The sequence below is a fragment of the Accipiter gentilis genome, chromosome Z (assembly GCF_929443795.1).
Source record: "Accipiter gentilis chromosome Z, bAccGen1.1, whole genome shotgun sequence".
In the NCBI taxonomy this organism is placed as follows: Eukaryota; Metazoa; Chordata; class Aves; order Accipitriformes; family Accipitridae; genus Astur; species Astur gentilis.
Window position 1 is genome coordinate 68961780 of NC_064919.1, and position 18192 is coordinate 68979971.

The window sequence follows — 18192 nt, forward strand, 5'->3', positions numbered from 1 at the left end:
AAGGAACTCCTTGCAGGTTTGGTTTGTGGGGTTTTGTTTGTTTGTTTGTTTTTTTGTTTGTTTGTTTGTTTGGTTTGGTTTGGTTTTGTTTTTTTTTAAATTTCTGTTGTGTTATACTCCAAATTGGGTAGCAGTCACCTTTGGGTTTCTAGCACTGTGAATAATAAAACTCATTTTTAAAAGAATAATTTTCTGAATGAAAGACATCAGACAAGTGAATTTACATTGTCACTAAAAAAATTGATAATGTATTTTGTTTGCCAACCATCATGGAAATTTTGTAAGAAAGATTTTCCCTTTATTTCTAGGGAATAGAATAGCACAGTCCCTTTGTGCTAGTGGTTAGTCTCAGCCTACTCTGCCTGCTCCCTGGTGATCTCATCATGTTCTGTTCTTACACCAGAACAGACCCAGAACTCATGAGCTGGACACTGGAACCCCATATTCAGCTCCTGCCCCCTCCCTCCAAATCTTACAAACCCAGCATGGTGGTAGAGTCAACTGTTGTCAAACAAACAAACAAACAAACACCAAACCAACAAAACAAACAAACATAAAACAACAAAGGAGGGAAATTTAAAAACAGGTGAAATATCTGCAAACTGCAAAGCTTTCTAGTGTTTTCAGTATGGATTATATGGTGTTTAAACTGAGGCATTGTACTATAATATTAGTTTTCACCCCTGAAGTTCAGTGCTGCCTTTTGAAATGATTAAAGAAAACGACATGTCCGATTCTTCATACAACACAGAAAAATCCCTTTTAAATTTGAATAAAACTCAAGAGCAGGTGGAATTGAGATCTGTAGCTAAGTATTTGTTTTACACTAAATATTTGCCATAAGTAGAATTCCCTGTCAGCAATGGATTCAATGTCCTCAAAATTAAATCTTTTTACTTCTCCTTTTGGGGTTTTGGGTTAAGACCAAAATCAACACCTACAACTATGAACTATGAACCTGCAGAAAGTATTTATAAATACTGTCCTGTTACTTTTGTATGAAATCTTACACAACCCTGATTTAGGAAGAAAAAATTTGAGCATATGAATAAGTCATCAGAAAAAAAGCTGGCTGAAAACATTTGTTTATTTTTGTAAATGCCCAGAACTAGAAGGATTATCATAATTTATATTTGCTTGTTTAGCAGGTGCTCTGACACACCGTAGCCTCTCTTTGTCTGATTACTTTCCACTGGATGTTATCCAAACAATTCTACTTTGAATCATAGCTCCTTTGGGTTGTTTTTTCTTCCTTTGCAGATGCTCAGTTGTCTTATTATTCTGGCAACAAATACAACATGAATTAGTGAATTTGCTCCCTGGGATTCACCTTCTTTCAGCTTAGGTGGAGTGGACATGGAAAACTGAAATCAGTTTCCACTACTGTCATGATACTTTGAGTGGTTGCAATAGACGACTGAGCTGTACTTTCTTGTGGTCAAAGATCTGTAATGGTATATAAATAATCATTACAGTCATGTAAGATGATTTTTTTTACTGTAAGAAAATATATTTAACATGTTAAAACTAAACCTCAGTATAAAAGCATTCTTCACAATTTATTGAACAGTTTACAGCTGTTTAAATAAAGCAATAAAAAATTATGTTATAGCCCTGAAGTCTTTCCATGTTAATGAAAGATTTAGCCAGATTAACCTGTTTATTTTACCAAAGACACACCTCAGCATACTGTTACTCTATTTTCAGTCAACAGTTACAACACAGACCCTAAAAGCTTATGAATGCATTTGAACAAGTGTGCGATCAAAGTTAAGAAGTTTAAATTGCAGCTTCTGGTAGGAGTAGTCATCTAGTAGGTAAAGTTCATCTCACTTGTGTATGGTTTTCTTCCCGGGTGAAATATAATCACTTCAAAAATGCAAAGAGGCTGGACTCAAATGTAGAATCGCTCTGTTCCATTTTGATTTTAATTTCGTAAAATTAAAAACATGAAAACCTCAAAAGCAAGGACTTTGTCACTGACAGGGAACAAAAATGTTAGAAAAATGGTTGAACCACAGCCTCATCCATGTACAGGTGCTCCCTTCTGTACCTTAGACTGGGCTGCAGCCCTGGGATGAGCCAGATTACGAACTGCCCTTGAAGGTCCATGTGCATGTTGGCAAAAACCTGAAACAACCACCCCTCACTGTACATCTGGTGTCTGGCCCTATATTTGTAACTTTAGTCTCATTTACTGCAATTTTGAAAATTATTCAGCTTGACCAGAAAACAACTGCCAAATCTCCCAGAACAGTATCTCTCTCTGCACAGGACTTCCACTGAACAGGCACCTCACTCACTGTCTTTTTCCTCATTTAGAAAGGCTGATTAGAAATAATCTTAACTACCCAATATATTGTTTCTTTGTCTGCAATTGTAGTTTCCCATAAAAAGTGGCTTTCCAGACAAAGAATGAAATTGTCAACTTGCTGAGGGAGGATCTGTGAGGGCAAAACCATTAATGGAGGCAAATTGGGTCATAGATTTAAGGCACTGAAAGAAAAAGCACAGGCATTGCCCGAGTGACTTTCTGACCAAAGTGAGGAACCCATCTCTTTATTCGGACTTGCTCCTAGCTGTGCTCTGACAAGGATAATGGCCATCAACTTGTTTCTTTTCAACAAGAAGGGAAGGGATAGGAGGGTAAATGTCATTTTCAAAAAATGCTTGGTTACATATTTATGCTTCCCCTTCTTCCTCCCTTCCTAAAGTCTGCTTCTTTAGCTGCCTTGTACTATGTTGGTGATTCAAAAGTAATGAAAGCAAAGTCCTGTTGTGTTGCATGCTCTCTAAACCCAGAGTCTCTGCCCAAAGACACTTTCTGAAAGTGTGCATCCTTTTAGCTTATCTTGTATGGCTCTTTTGGTGGCAGAAAACTCACATAATTTCACAGTGAAATATTTAAAGGAGGAAAAGAAGTGAAGCTAACTATCAAATATGATTTTTCTTCTTAGTGCATTCTTTCTCTTAGTAGCAGTTTTAAAGCATTTTTCTCAATTTTCTCTAGTACGTGGTGAACCCCTGTGAACAAGTTTAGAACCTCTAACACAGCTAAGACGTCAGTGCAAGGAGCACTGATCCCAACCAACCTCTCACAGAAGAGTTAAACAGCTGGGGCAGAAGAAGTAGAGATGTGAATATTTGGAAAGGCTTTCCCCATTATTGTGCAAACAAGCAAGTTCTGACCTCCTGCACAAATTCTTTAACACACTTTAGCATACATTCAGCTTCTGAGGTTAAGCTTGAAGATTATGAAATAATTTATGTCTCAATTGTTTATTTCCTCATTAGTTATTAAGATATTATGTTGAAAATCCCCATGGTCCAGTTGAATCTCTTTGGAAGTTCTCTAATATTCTTCCTAGATTGTTCACATTTGCCCAGCCACTTCAAAACAATAAATGAGTCTGTCACTCCCTTCTGTGGGCTTTGAATCAGGCTACACAGGACGGGAAGGCATGAACTTCTCAAGTAACACCAGGCTGTTTTCCTTGCTTATACTGATGAAACAGCTTTCCAGGAGTTGTTGGAGATAACTGCAGTGGGCATTTTTTTCTTGTAATTTTTATCTTATTTTTTCTGTGTATTTTTGTTCGTTTGTTTGTTTTGTTTGTGTGGGTTTGGTTTTTTTTTTTTTTTTTTTTTTTTTTTTTTCTGGGAGTGACTGTATCAAAACCACTTAGGGGAATAAAATGAAACTTGATGGGAAAGATTCTCTGTTGACTTTGGCTCCAGTCTATTGAAGCATGCAGAGGAAGTAGTGGGTCCTTGTTCACTCATACTCAGTACCTTATCTGCATGAAGGTCTAATTTACACCAGTAGAAAATCAGGAATAGCCAAAGCTGGACTCTGCTTTGCCTCCTCTGCTGTCTCCTCTGTTTCACTCTGCTGGATACCTATCTGGGGAAGACAGGCAGCTGTGCGGGAATGGCATCGCAAAAGCTCTTCACTGGCAGTATTCAGCTGTAGAAGGGCTACAGCAACAGTATCGCTTTAATCCAGATGAAGAATGCGTGTTAGAAGCAAGTCTCATGCTTGATCCCATATTCCCCACCTTGGTTTCCTATTGCACAGCAGTCTTGGACCTTGTCAGCTGGATTCCTTTCAGACAAAATGAAACAAAAGATGCCCTCCAGGAGCTCGTTTAATTTACCTCAACTGCTAATGGGCATTTAGTCCAGACACCTCAAGTATATGCAGTGGTGGACCCTGGATCTCGGCATCAGCTGTTCCACTTCCTAGGTCCACTCATGCCACTCCTCACTCCTCACTACTGCAGACATAGGTAAGGCCACTCTATGCAACCTGGAGCATGTCTTGTAGAAGACAGGGGAATCTTCTATATTGTATATAATGTCTACTGGTCATAGTAGTACAGTTGTGGCAGCAAACCAAGATCATAGCTATTGCACTGGTGACATAACTCCCAGGAAAGTGTCAAACAATATCAGAACAGCCAACACGATGTTTTTAGGAATGAAAGTAACCAAATATATGAGTGACAGAACTCACTGTAGTGCATGAAGCTGCAAGGAACTGGAAAACAGAGATGCATCTCAGCCAGTTCGAACATTTGTGTAGATTTTCCTTCTGTTCTGCATACTCCCCTTCCCCCGCCCTCCAAGCAAGCAAACACATTGGTCTGAATTTAGTAAAATAAACAAAGGCCAGCAAGCAGGTATCAGACCTGATTTTTTGCTGCTAACTAGGGGATCCGTCTAGAGAGGAACTAGAAATTGGGTTGTCGTGGTTTCAGCTCAGCCGGTAACAAAGGACCACGCAGCCGCTCGCTCACTCCTCCGCCTCCCTCCGGTGGGATGGGGAGGAGACGGAGGAGAGAAAAAAGGAAAAAAAAACAACTGGAACCTCGAGGGTTGAGATAAAGGCAGTTTACTGGGACAACACACACACACACACACACACACACACACAAAAAAAAAAAAAAAAAAAAAGGTTACAACAGCAATGGCACTAATGAAAGTGTATACAAAAAGAGTGATGCACAGTGGCACTGCTCACCACCCGGGACCCGACGCTCCGCCACTTCCCCCACCGAAAAACAGAGAGCACCCCCCGGCCCGCTCCCCAGTTATATACTGGGCAGGATGTCACACGGTGTGGAATAACTCCTTGGCTAGTTCAGGTCAGCTGCCCCGGCTATGCCCCCACCTCCCAGGTTCCTGTAAAAATTAACTCTATCCCAGCTGAACGCAGGACAGAGGTTTGGTCCTGAATTTTGTCTTTTTGTTGGCCTAAGTCCTCACCTATCTGCTATTACAGAAGGAGCCTTAGCAGTTGTCCTGCTTTCAGCTGGGATAGAGTTATTTTTCTTTCTGGTAGCTGGTACAGTGCTATGTTTTGGATTCCATATGAGAAGAATGTTGATAACACTGATATTCTCAGTTGTTGCTCAGTAGTGTTTATACTAAGTTAAGGAGGCTGGAGGGGCACAAGAAGTTGGGAGAGGGGACACAGCCGGGACAGCTGACCCAAACTGGCCAAAGGAATATTCCACACCATGTGATGTCATGCCTAGTGTATAAACTGGAGGGAGTTGGCCATGGGAGGATCACTGCTTGGGAACTAACTGGGCATCGGTTGGTGAGGAGTGAGCAATTGTGTTGTGCATCACTTGTTTTCTACATTCCAATCCTTTTATTGTTATTATTGTAATTTTATTTTCATTATTAGGTTCTTCATTTCTGTTCTATGAAACTGTTCTTATCTCAACGCACAAGTTTTACTTTTTTCCCCACTTCTCCCTCTCATCCCATGGGTCGGGGTGGGGGGAGTAAGTGAGCAGCTGCGTGGTGCTTAATTGCTGGCTGGGGTTAAACTGCGACAGACGTAAACATGTGAAACTCTGTCGGCATCTGTGGAATTGCCTATATTTTCCTTTTGCAGATCAACAAGTAAGGTTTTTTGTTTCACAGGATGCTTCTTTTTCCAAGCCTTAAGCAATGTATGGAAGGAGTTAGTGAATCAAATGAATATTAGGGGTGTCAGATGCTTTTGGAAGTTGCCCCATAATCTAATAAAATAATTTTGTTTAAACAAAACACTTCTAAGTATGCTTTATCACAAAGCAAATATACCTGTGTAACCAAGGGAGTATTTTACTAGCGTTCAGTACAGTGCAAATTAGCAAGTAGGTCATAATTTCAAGATAATGAATATTTGTCAATTATGTTTACATTTCAGTAGATACACAAGGGCTAGATTTAGAAGTGATTTTGATAGCAATTTCTTCAGTGAGAATCAAGAGTGAAAGAAACTAGGATGTGGAGGAAAGTACTGAGGGATTTGCACTGGCTTTTAATGCCCATATTCAAGATTTTTCAATAAGAAAATATTAAAATTGTGGAACAAAAACAAAAAAGTAGCAAAGAGAGATGACAAACAAGCAAGAAATATAGCAGTATATATTATAGCAGTAGTAATTACAGTCAAGGTAAAAACGGTGAAGGCATAAGTTAGAGGCAAATGAGAAGGCAGTCAGTAGCACTCAGGGTTGTACTGCCATTATAATAGAGGGAGTAAATGCTCACAACTGCTTTCACAAATCCACTGGGAATGAGATCTGGTCACAGCAATCCACACTGCAAAACACAACCACACACCTGAAAGCCAGTGTCTGAGTGTCAGCGTTAGAGGGGGAGGTAACAACCTAGCAGAGGCTGAGGCATTGCAATCCCTCAGTTTGGGGTGCGGGACTGCTGGACCTACCTACCACTTTGCGGGGAAGCGTTTTGATCAGGAGGCCCCTGTATAAAAGGTACAGCACCAACTTTGGCTTTGCTAAAACAGAACATAGGACATCTTTCTCAGCTTTTGCAAGAAAGAGCTGTAAGAGACCATGGGGAAGGGTCTTGATTCTTCATCCTGTGTATTTAGAGGCAGCTGTTTCAAGGTGGGTGCTGTGGTGCTGGGACAGCCCCCCTGTGCTCAATGCACCCTTCAGGCAGCTTAGCAGTGGAGATTTTCTGGGCTTTGCACCTACTCTGAGACGCCCTTCTTCCTCCCTGCTGCGGCTCCGTGTAGGCAATCTAAACGCGTAATGGTGTGTGTACTCAGCAAGGGGCAGAAAGTCAAGCGCTGACTCCCCCTCTGCTCCGGACGGGCAGGGTGGTCTGTAGCCGCTCAGACGTGTTGGTGTACGGCTCTTCAGTACCAGCAGGTCCTCTCAGGTGGTGAAAGGGTGCTGCTCCAGCTGTGGTAGAACTGCAGGTGACTGCCAGTGTACGGAGGCAGCTCTTCAGGCTTTAGATTCTTTTCTCAGAGTTGAAGGGCATTACCAGAACACTGCATTTCACTCAAACAGTTGTCTCTATTAATGTTTTTTTTTTTGCCATAGGCATGTATCCAGATCTGGCATCCAGTGCCACTGTGTTTGCTTGCATCCCCCTCTGAGTTTTAGGTGTCTAAACCTTTTACCGAAGCCTGTCCCAGCTCTCGTGGACAATAGCTGAGCTGCTGTTGGGGCACGCATGGGAGGACTGTGTGACCTGAGGTCTATAAACACTAACCTTAAGTATGCCCATTGGCCTAGTGATTTAGCAGGACAGCTTTACTTAGGCATAATCATGCAATATATGCAATGGCTCTGCCTGTATGGTTTGTGTGGTACAGTGTGGATCTCACAGGATTTGAGGATATGTTAGCTTTTAAAATATTTGAATAGGCAGGTTTAAGAGAAGGGAGGTTTTTTAATTTATTTTTTTTTTAAAGTGACATTTCTAGAGATCATGATTCTACTGTTTTGCATTTCAGTACTTCATTGCTATGTGAAATAGCAATCATGAGGAATGCAATAGAAGGAATTATACCACCTACAGAAAAATGCCCCCCCCCCCCCCCCCCCCCCCAAATCAGCAGATCAGTTCTCTGCTTCAAGTGCTGGGGTGTCTAACTTTAAATGAATCATGAGAATAGTTCATAGGACTATTTATTCATATAGATTGATGCTGAATGCCTGAAAAGTTTACATGATGGCAAAGAGTTTTCTCTTGAAGGCAGTCTATATTATGCTCTAATGGGCCTTCATTTTCCATCAACAAAGAAGTAGCTTTGTAATTCCCTAACTCAGGTGGATCTCAGGTGGAAATAAACAGACGAAGGAGGTTTCCTAACACATTTCAATTTGGCTTTTTACAGTTGTTTGCATCTTTGGGACATTTTGCAGCATTTTTTTGTGGTGAGAGGTAAAGAGTGCTACAAAGTCACTGTTTGACTTGTGATGGACCCCTGCTCAGCTTTCTAAAAGCCCTGATTAAGTTCTTTCTTCTCTTAGGAAACTCCTACCTGTTACTTCCTTTGCAGTTGGTTGGTTTTCTGAGGATGACTGCATAGGTGATAAAAGGTACGTACCCAGCACCTCCATAGAGTATTCTTCAAAAATCTAATTAGAGCTATCAAATATCCATTCCCATTATCACAGTAAAGGGCATCACATAATCCAGGATGTTCTGGGGTGTGCAATGCAGAGCAAGTGCCTTTCAACAAAATGAAGAGGAAAAGAAGAGGTGAGGCTAGAAATAACAGGTGAATCTCTTACACTGGGTTCCTTGTGTGGAAGGTGTTACTAATAAAACAGCTACAGCTATATTTATGGATAAATGTTTTCTACCATTTTATTCTTTTTCGGTCCGATAGTCCCCAGCATAGCTCCATTTGTGTGTATGTTCATACTGCGCTTGTCTGTTTCCTTTTGTTACCAAGTTTGTATCTCCTGGTGAAATTCAGAGTCCCCGTTGCCTCAGTGGCCTTTGAGTGAGTTCAGGAGTCTGGCAGTTCCAAGGTCTTTGCAGGACTGGAGAGTCACACTGCCTCTGAAAGGAGCTGTAATGGACTTGTATCTGCTGTGAGGGGAGAGAAATTTGCATATTGTGTGTAGACAGAGACGATTTGACCTACACCCTGGATATCACAAAAGGGTTTTGGAAGCTTAAAAAGGTGGAAGAGTTGAAATACATGGACATCTACTATGGAGTTAGGTACAAACTGCCTATCTTCAAGACATTAAATTTTCAAAGTGCTTAACTGTAAGAACACAATCTTAGGATATGAATTAACCTATGTCATCTAGAAACTGTATAACTAAACCACTGGTTTGCTGAAGTCCGTATCTTAATAGTGAGTGACATCATCTGACTGTAAACACTGACCTGTTTTCAAAGAGTGTAGTATCCAACAGAAAAATAACACCCCAAAATGCATTTTATTTGAAAACTTAGCTTATAGATTCAACTATATTGAAAATATGGTCTGACCCAATTCCCTGAAAATTAGGGTTTTTTAAGTGAAACCAGAGACTTGTTTTCATGGGTAATGTTATGGAGATGCAACAGAATTTCAGGAACTCACAGCTGATGGAGCTGAACCTGTAAGCAATTACTTGATTGAAACAAGTTTGCAAAGAGAGATGACAGTTGCTTTTTAAGGTGTATATTTAATTGCCCTTATCCAGGAAAGAATGTCTCCAAGACCACCTGATAGGAATCATCTGCAACAGGTGCCTGAAGCCTTGGATATAGTTACAATTCATAATTATTCAAAGCCATGATTACTTTTTGAATACCTTAATTTTATAATAACTTACAGCAGTTTGGTACTGGTAATGTAGTAATAAGTGCCGTGCTAACAATAGAAGTTGCTAGGGAAGCTTTGGTATTTCAGAACCACGCCCAAGTGGCATTTTGGCAGTTTGTTAATCCAGACTCTTGAGATTCCAGGATGAAATATTATTTAGGCACACAGTTAGCAGCTGGCAATGAATCCATGGTTTGCCCTGTACCACTGTGAGAACTGTTCCTCTAACCCACCCAGAACCATCTGATTACTGAAACGACTGAGCAGGCAACAAGACTGGGATCTTTCTGAGACACTGGCTGAAAAACTAGAGGGAACAGTGGAGAAATACAGAAAGAAAAATTAAGGTCTTTCCACACCTCAAGACCTCTGCTCTGTGAGCATCTAACAAAGCTGGGACATCACTTTCTCTCTGGCAGGAAGTTAGAGGCCTTGATTCCCAGAAATCTCTCATCACTTCGCAACTGCAAAATGGAAACACATTTGCACCAAAATATGTTCAACAAATTTTCCCCACCTATTTTGAACAGCAACTCAAAACTGTGGCAGATCTTATTCAGATCCCCTCACACTTCCAAATGGGCACTATTTTTCTTAACATAATTTGTTACACTCTTTTCAGTTTATCCAACTGGTTGTCACAGACAGTGACTACATCCTCTCTGGAAAAGTATCCAGTCCAGTATGCCCTTGATGTCCAAGTCCTTGTGCTCCTTACCTAAGAAGGTTTCTGTAAATAGGCCTTTGGTTTGAGCAAAAGTTTCCTAGAAACTTATCTCAAGAGCAGTTTTGTTTACCTCTCTCTTTGACTGACATGGAAACCACCTGTGATCTATTGCTTTTAAGACAATTTTCTATGATCAGCTCCTGTGATCTTTCTACTTGCCAGAACTTGGTGTAAGCTAGCATGACCTCTTGCCAGCAAACACTTGACAAGCAGCACCCTCATTATCATGTTCTGAGACACCTGGGCCCTACAAGTATTAGTGGTCCTTGTTCAGCAGTCTTGATGTGATGAATCCAGCTTTTCCTGAAATGTGTTATTTCAGTCAGTGCTTAATTCTCTGATAATGTTGTAAGGCTTGCTGTTGATGTCCAAACCTCACCTTCAGACTATAAACTCGTATTTTATCTTGATAAATTCTGAAGTCGGATGATGACGACAAATTAGTGTCAAAAGAGCTTAAGGATAATGGATGACAAAAAAGTAAGTTACTGTGGAATAGCGAACCTGCACACCAGCGTTCAAGGACGTACCAAGCAACAAGGTATCAGCACCATCTGCTGCCAGCGGGGACAAACTACATGGTTTCTACATAGTGGTTAGGGAATATTTTTAGTGAGCTACAAAAATTCACCCATGTTTCTAGTATGTGAGTGAAATAATTGAGCAATTGACTGCATAGGTTCCGTAATGAGGAGACTAAAATAAGTCCACAGTGAGAAAGAAATGAAGACACCTAACCAAGATGACCTTTTCATTTCACTTTGAAGACATGTTAGTGAGATGGAAGCATTGCTGGAAGCATTTCAGAAGCGATACACTTAGCTGTGGACAGCTTTTCTAAAACAAACCTCCTTTGTTTAAAATTCAGTTACAGTTTCTAAGTGACAACAGAGCTTTTACCTACCACATCATTTCCAAATACCAGGTGCTTCAAGTGAAGAAGAGAGTTTTAAGGATATCCTTGATGTTGTAATACCGGCCTAACAATCCAATGCACCCTCCTTAATAAACACAAAGCAATTCAGTCTTCCCCAAGGCACTTTGCTTATTTCTGGGTTTTATTTACCACTGACTTCATTTAGGGATCTACTTGTTTTAAGGCTACTAGCAAACATAGTATCTTGGCATGTTTTCCATTTGCTAATCAGTGTACGGAAGGAGTTTTACAGAAAAACCTCCAGATATTTTCTTGTAACTTGTTCGTGGTACATGCATGCATGAGCTGAAGGTCCCTGGGCAGGAATCACTGTTTGTAACACCAATTGCAATGGGTCACATTATTTACTCTTTAATGCCTTGCTCTGCATTAATTAATCCTAATTCTAATTCACTCAAACAAAACCTTGTTGACTTTGAAAGACTTTCAACTTTTATTCACCTTGAGCACTGTGTTCGGTTTGAGGCCCCTCACTACGGGAAAGACATGGAGGTGCTGGAGCGTGTCCAGAGAAGGGCAACCAGGTTGGTGAGGGGCCTGGAGCACAAGTCCTGTGAGGAACGGCTGAGGGAGCTGGGGCTGTTTAGCCTGGAGAAAAGGAGGCTGAGGAGAGACCTTACCACTCTCTACAGTTCCCTGAAAGGACGTTGTAGTGATGTGGGTACTGGTCTCTGCTATCAAGAAACTAGTGATAGGGTGAGAGCAAATGGCCTCAAGTTGCGGCAGGGGAGGTTTAGGTTGGGTATTAGGAAAAATTTCTTCACTGGGAGAGTTGTCAGGCATTGGAACAGGCTGCCCAGGGAAGTGGTGGTGTCACCATCCCTGGAGGTGTTCAAAAATCGCGTTGATGTGGCACTTCAGGACCTGGTTTAGTGGGCATGGTGGTGGTGGGTTGATGGTTGGACTCGATAATCTTAAAGGTCTTTTCCGACGTAAACAAGTCTATGATTGTATTCCACTTTACAACCACATAGCTCTCAGACTGTCACCTCTTCCATCCCACTGTCAAACAAACTGCCTGGTTACGGGTTTGTTCTTCTGAAAGAAACTTTTCAGTGCAAGCAAAAGCTTCGTTAAGAGGCCCAAATACTGGTCTGATAGGTAACAGCTCAATACACTTCATATGAGTGTTGCTGATTCATTGAGTATTAAAATGAGCTGGCTTTGCAGTGCATGCCAGCATCTGCTGTTAGGCAGGGTAACGCTAGCTGGCCGTGCTTGCTGAACGTTAGTCTTGTAGGAAGAGCTCATGTTCAGTTAAACGAACAACTGAAGCATTGCAAATAATCCTTTGTGATGGTATTCTAGCAATGCGTTGTGTGTTGTTTGTTTTACAGAAAATATTAAAATGACGTTGGGTGACTCAGCCACTTCGTACCCTGGGTGTGCTTAGCTGTGCCCTTACCATTACAAAGTGAGATAATAAAAAGACACTTTTGAAACAGTTTTGATTTGGGAAAACAGCTCTATCATCTGGTATTGAAGTATTGCCTATAACTCAGGCATCAATAAAAATATTCTCCTCCATTGTCATGCTTACATGATGTCCTTTTGCAGATGTGATGTGTGCAGCTACAGAAACAGAATTGAGTTGGAAATGGGAGTTTACACGAGAAGATTTTTGCAGGAGGATTTTTTTGTTGTTGTTCAAATAATACTTTTCCAACAGAAAATTTAGAAAAATCTCTCCTGTATTCCTAGGGGGAAAAAAGTGAAACTGTAAGAAAATAAGGAAAACTTTGAGGACATTTTAAAACGTGGCACTCTGTTTCTTACTCTTAGAAAATAACACTTTCAATGTTGATTCTCTGATCCAAAAGCTAGAAAGATGAAAACCGGGCTCTTTCACATGCTGTGCATCTCTCAGCTTCTGTCACTTGAAATCCCAAGCGGCACCACACCAAATTTTGAAACTGTAACAAGAGCTGAAAAAGGATGGTTCTGAACTTCTTTTGAAAACAATACGGAAGGTCTATGTAGCAGTAACTCTTCTTTTCCCTTCCTGTCTCTTTGGATTCAACTAAACCCCATCTTCCAACAAAAATGTTTGACTTTTTTTCCTACCAAATCTGCGCTCAAGTTTCCTCAGGCGAAGTGAGTACCTAAGGGCAGGCGCCATCCCCCTGCCACCTGCCCTCCGTCAGACACGTGCATAAGCAACTCATCTGCTGGGGTAAAATGGTTCTTGACGCTTTCCCCCCACAGCCCCTGCCTTCGCCTGTCACGTTAAAGCAGATGATTGCCGGTTATTCCTGCGAGTCCGGTGGTTTACGGTGGCGATCCGTGTTCGCTCACTTGTGGTTTTGGGGACCTTCGCCGGGGGACAGGCCACCACACGCTGCGGCGGGTGCCGCAGCCACGTTAGGTCTCTGCTCCAGCTCCCCGCTTCGGACAGCCAGGCCCGAGCGCCTCAGCGCGGCGGCGTTGCTCCCCCAGACCTTGGCCGCTGCCGCGCGGTTGTGCCCGGCTCCTCACAGCGGCGACGAGCCCACGCGAGGGATTTTGCGAGTGGGGAGTGCCCAACCTGCCGCCGCTCCACTCCCCAGGCAGGGGCCGGGGCGGCGGCGCCCCGACGCCCGTTCCTTCACCCTAATTCGCTTGCTCCTTGCAAGGCTTCGCTGGGAGCCACGGACACCCCACTCCGTGTCGTCGTCCCCCCCCCCCCTCACGGGGGCAGCCCCAGGGGACAGGGCCCGGCGGAGGTGACCCGCCGGCCCCGGCGGGGGCAAGAGAGCGGCCGCCCGGGGTGACGGCCTCGCGGCCTGCTGCCCGTCCCCAGGGGCCAGCCAGGGCCGTTTGGCACCGGCCGCCGCTGCCGCTCCCCGCTCCCCCCCCCCCCCGCCCCCCCCCTCCCGCCGCCGGGGCTGCGGGACCCGCCGCGCCGCGCTCCTTTGCCGCCAGCCGCCCTCGCCGCCGCTCCTTGGCGCCGCCGCGCAGCCCGGGCGCGCTGCGTCCCGCCGGCGGGCCGGGCCGGGCCAGGGCCGAGCCTCGTCCCCGCCCGCGGGCTCCCGCCTCGCCGGCCGCGCCTGCGGGCTGCTGGAAGGGCGGGGGCGGCCGCCGGGCAGCGGTGCGGGGTGTGCGGCGGCGGAGGAGGGGGGTGGGGGTGGGAACTGGCACCGCCTCCCGGGTAGCGGGAACCGGCGTCCCGAGGGCTGGCTGCCCTATAAGTTGCCTTCCCCATAGGCTGCCGTGCGGTGCAGGCTGCCTTCCACGCACCTGCCCGGCCCGTCCGTTTGCTCCCGTGTGGGCCGTCTCGCCCGCAGGGACCCACCTCGACAGCGGGCCACCTCGCCTCGAGGCGGCGGCGGCGGCGGCGGGTTCGGTCAGCCCCGGCGGAGATGGAGTGGGAAGCAGAAGAACCCACCCGGAGGACGGGCAGGAGGGAGGAGGATTCGCTCCGGGTAACGGTGCCCTGCGGGGATGTGGGGGCTGTCGGTGCTTTGGGCAGGGTCGGGGCCGAGGAGCCGGCCTGGCAGCCGCCTTCCCCGCCCGCCCGGCGGCTCTGCCTTGTCCCCGGGGGCCGTGGCTCCCAGCGAAGGCTTGCGAGCAGCAGGCGAATCGGGGTGAGGGAACTGGGAGCCGCGGGTTTGTTAAGTAAGTAAGTGTTGTGCCTCTGTGTTTCTTTCAAGGAGAAAGTTTCGAGAAGAGACCTGAAGTCGAGCAGAGAGCGAAGCCTACAGAAAGCGGCTAAGGTAAGGGCAGGCAGGCACAGACATTCACGCTCCTCTGTATGCACTGCACGGAAGGGTTCCCCTCTTTACACTTCTGGGGGAGGGAGAGGAGGAAACTGTCGAAAATAAGTGATTTTTAAAAAAACCCAACTTTTTTCCCCCCTTTCCCATTGATCTTTATCACACTTTCTTAACTGTAGCATCTGAAATGTCAGAAAAACACAAGTTACGGTAAAGTGGCATCTCTGGGCTTCTCTCCTTTGGCACTAGAGGGACTGCTTGCTATTTAAAAGCAAAATCTACTTGACCTGACGGAAGGGGTTCTATGGATTTTCAGAGCTGTGATTTTGTTGGTACTGCAAGTTGACTTGTCCACATTTAGAGGGTGGTAGAGATAAAAGGGACAACAAAGAACTTGCATATACAATAGCAACAGAAGCGGAAAACCTATTAATCTCCAACAATATGCTTGACAGTAAGCAAGAGGCAAGAGGCAAAATACAGGCAGCATGTGCCTTAGGAAGTTGACATAGATCGCAAAACCTGGCGAGACTGCAGTACGCAAACTGGTGGAGTGGGAGGTGAAGGTGTAAAAGGAATCGACCATACTGAAAATACTGAAGCAGGAGTTGATCAGTGTACCCCCTTAGATACTATGACAGTACAGAAATGTAGCCACCAGCATGCTGAGAATGTTGCTCCGACATAAATATTTTATGTTAAGTGACCCCATGGGAAAAGCCGTGTTGTTAAAGTGATCAATGACCGGGCACTAGGAGAAGAAACTTTGGGGGGTGGTGGTGGTGAGGGGGAACTAATGGCCAAAACTCAACAGAATGTAACAGTCTGGCAGTGCATGTTAGCTGGCTGTTGTCTGTGATGTGTCAACAGCTGCTAGCTGCACTCCGTATTGTTTCATTTGAAAGCATCTTGGAAGACTCAGTTGGCCTCCTCTTACTGTGGAACAAGCAGACGTCGATTAGCTAATGCTTTTCTGTGGCTGCTAACAGCAGCACCCAGGCAAGTAAATGTTTTAATGTTTGTTTTATATTGGGATTATTTTAAGTGATTTAAGAGCAGTTTTTGAGAAGCAAAGGGAAGGCTTCAGACTTGGTGATCATTGACTTTTATACAAGGTGTCTAACTCGGTGGCTACAAAATGGATGTTGTAGGTAAAATTTTACCTCCATCCAGCCTAAATCCGTAAGCTTGAATCTTGGGATCTGTATGCATCCTCCACTACTACATGGTTGTAAATGGAGGTACAGTGTGGCTCGTTACCTAACGTTAAGTTGCACTATGGAGTAACTAATGATAATTCTAACTTCAAAATAACCTAAAATTGACTATACTGAGTTAGACTCTGGGCTTAACTAGACTAAGGGCCAGGTTCCAATAGTGACCATAAACAGATGCCCAAGCGGGAAAAGGATTGAAGGAAGTGTGTATGGTACTAACTGGAGTACGGTAGTAATGTGGAGGTAATGTACTATACTGGTGCTCGTACAGCTAAGGCATGAAGCTAGTCTAGTTCCTTTTGGACAGTCTGGGGTCTGATTCTAGTCATACTCCACATAGGTTCTATACTATTACTTTAATTCAGGTCTTGCTGAATCAGAAATGAATCTGTGCCATTTATTTCATCACAGTATTTACCGATAGAACTTGTGTAGATACATATTTGAAACATGATCTTCAAACCAGCTGAATTTAGCTGGAAAATAAGAGGTGTTTCCAGGCATGTTATTTCATGAAACATCTTGCTCTGCATGGACTCTGTGTCTGGTAGGCAGTGTACTGCTAGGTGACTGCTGTATCTGAATGTAGCAGTCACTACTACACTGTCACCTGCTGCAGGGCCAGCTCATCGCTGTTTAAAGGTGGTTCCTTTGGAAAGTGCTAGGGTTCTGATTTCCAGGAATGCAGGTGGTGCATCTGTGTGTGATGGGATGGCAGTGTATGTTAGCTGGTTGAAATTCTGACATCAGCTAACATGCAGTTGCTATCCTGTTTCACGTACCTTGATCATCAAAAGGGAGAACCACTACTTTTCTCTAAGGAATCTTTTGGGTCCACCCGATTACTGCTTTTTTTGACCGTCAGGCTCATTTTTGGTATTACAGGGGTATCTTGTATTTCCGTTACCCACTGTTATCCAAAGAATTGTGAGAATTTTTGGTTGATTTAGACTCTGGTTTTCAGCTGCTTTTAGATACCAAGGTAACAGGAAGTCTATAAATACCTGAAACAAGTAAATAATTCAAACATATCAAACAATTTTAAGCTCTGGAATTTTTCTTAAAGCAAAAGAAGCACAGTTAAAAACTTCATGAGTTTTAAAAGTTTTATTTTAGATTTTTTTATAATGATATTTGGCAAATGCAAGTTGCTGGGTTTTTTTTGGGGGGGGTGTTTGATTTTTTTTCACTGAGTAATTACATGCTGGAAAGGCTTAAAATCACTTTCATTAACTGCCCAAATGCTGTATCTGAAAAGTAATTACCTTTCCAGTCTATAAAAAAAAGAGAAGTCAACTTTAGAGTTTTTCTTCTCCCCTTGCTTTTCACAAGAACTTAATTTGTGAACAGCAATACATTAAAACAACTGCCCATAGTCTCACCAACCAGGAGACACAATTTGAATAGGACATAATATTACACTTCAGAAGAATAAAGGCTGGAAGCACACTGATTGTTTTGATTCATGTTACTGTCGCAAGCTTCTATCAAACACTGCCACAGGCAACCGAGTGTTACCCCTGTCCCTATCCTGGCACTTAAGGCACTTAACAAATGCAAAAGAAACTCTTTGTTATTACTTGCTTTATCAGGGTGCCGTGCCTTGCAAAGTGAACGTCTCCTAGGAAGAGAAACAGCGTCAATGTTTGTGATGGTCTGCAGAATCAGGGTGATCCTAGTACTGTGTGTGCTGATTAGGCAGTGCATTGTTAGTTAGCTGTTCTTCATGCAGCAGCAACTGACTACACTGCCACATTAGCACATCACTGTTGAGACAAGAGTATAAACACTGTTGTTATAAGTCTCTCACCGGATCCTCAGCTGGTACGGGGCCCAATGCCTGCCTAGTTCCCCTGACTGAAAGGAGCTGTGCTAGGTTATGCAAACTGAGTGAATGTAAGGTATAAAAATAAGTGTAACTGTATTTGACACACTTACACAGCTAATCCAACTGGTTTCTAAAGAATTCACTACATCATATAAGTATTAAGAGTTTCAGGTTTGGGCCTATGTGAATGTATTTCTCT

At 43.7% G+C, this 18192-nt stretch overlaps 1 protein-coding gene across 1 annotated transcript in view; it reads right to left on the reverse strand.

Moving 5' to 3' along the window:
• Positions 1 to 4600: 4600 nt before the first annotated feature.
• LOC126036358 (granzyme A-like) overlaps positions 4601 to 18192 on the reverse strand; it is a 53012-nt gene continuing 39420 nt past the window's right edge. Inside the window, exon 6 of the transcript XR_007505132.1 lies at positions 4601 to 4611. The gene's annotated coding sequence lies outside the window, so the exon portion shown is untranslated. The remainder of the gene's footprint in view (positions 4612 to 18192) is intronic.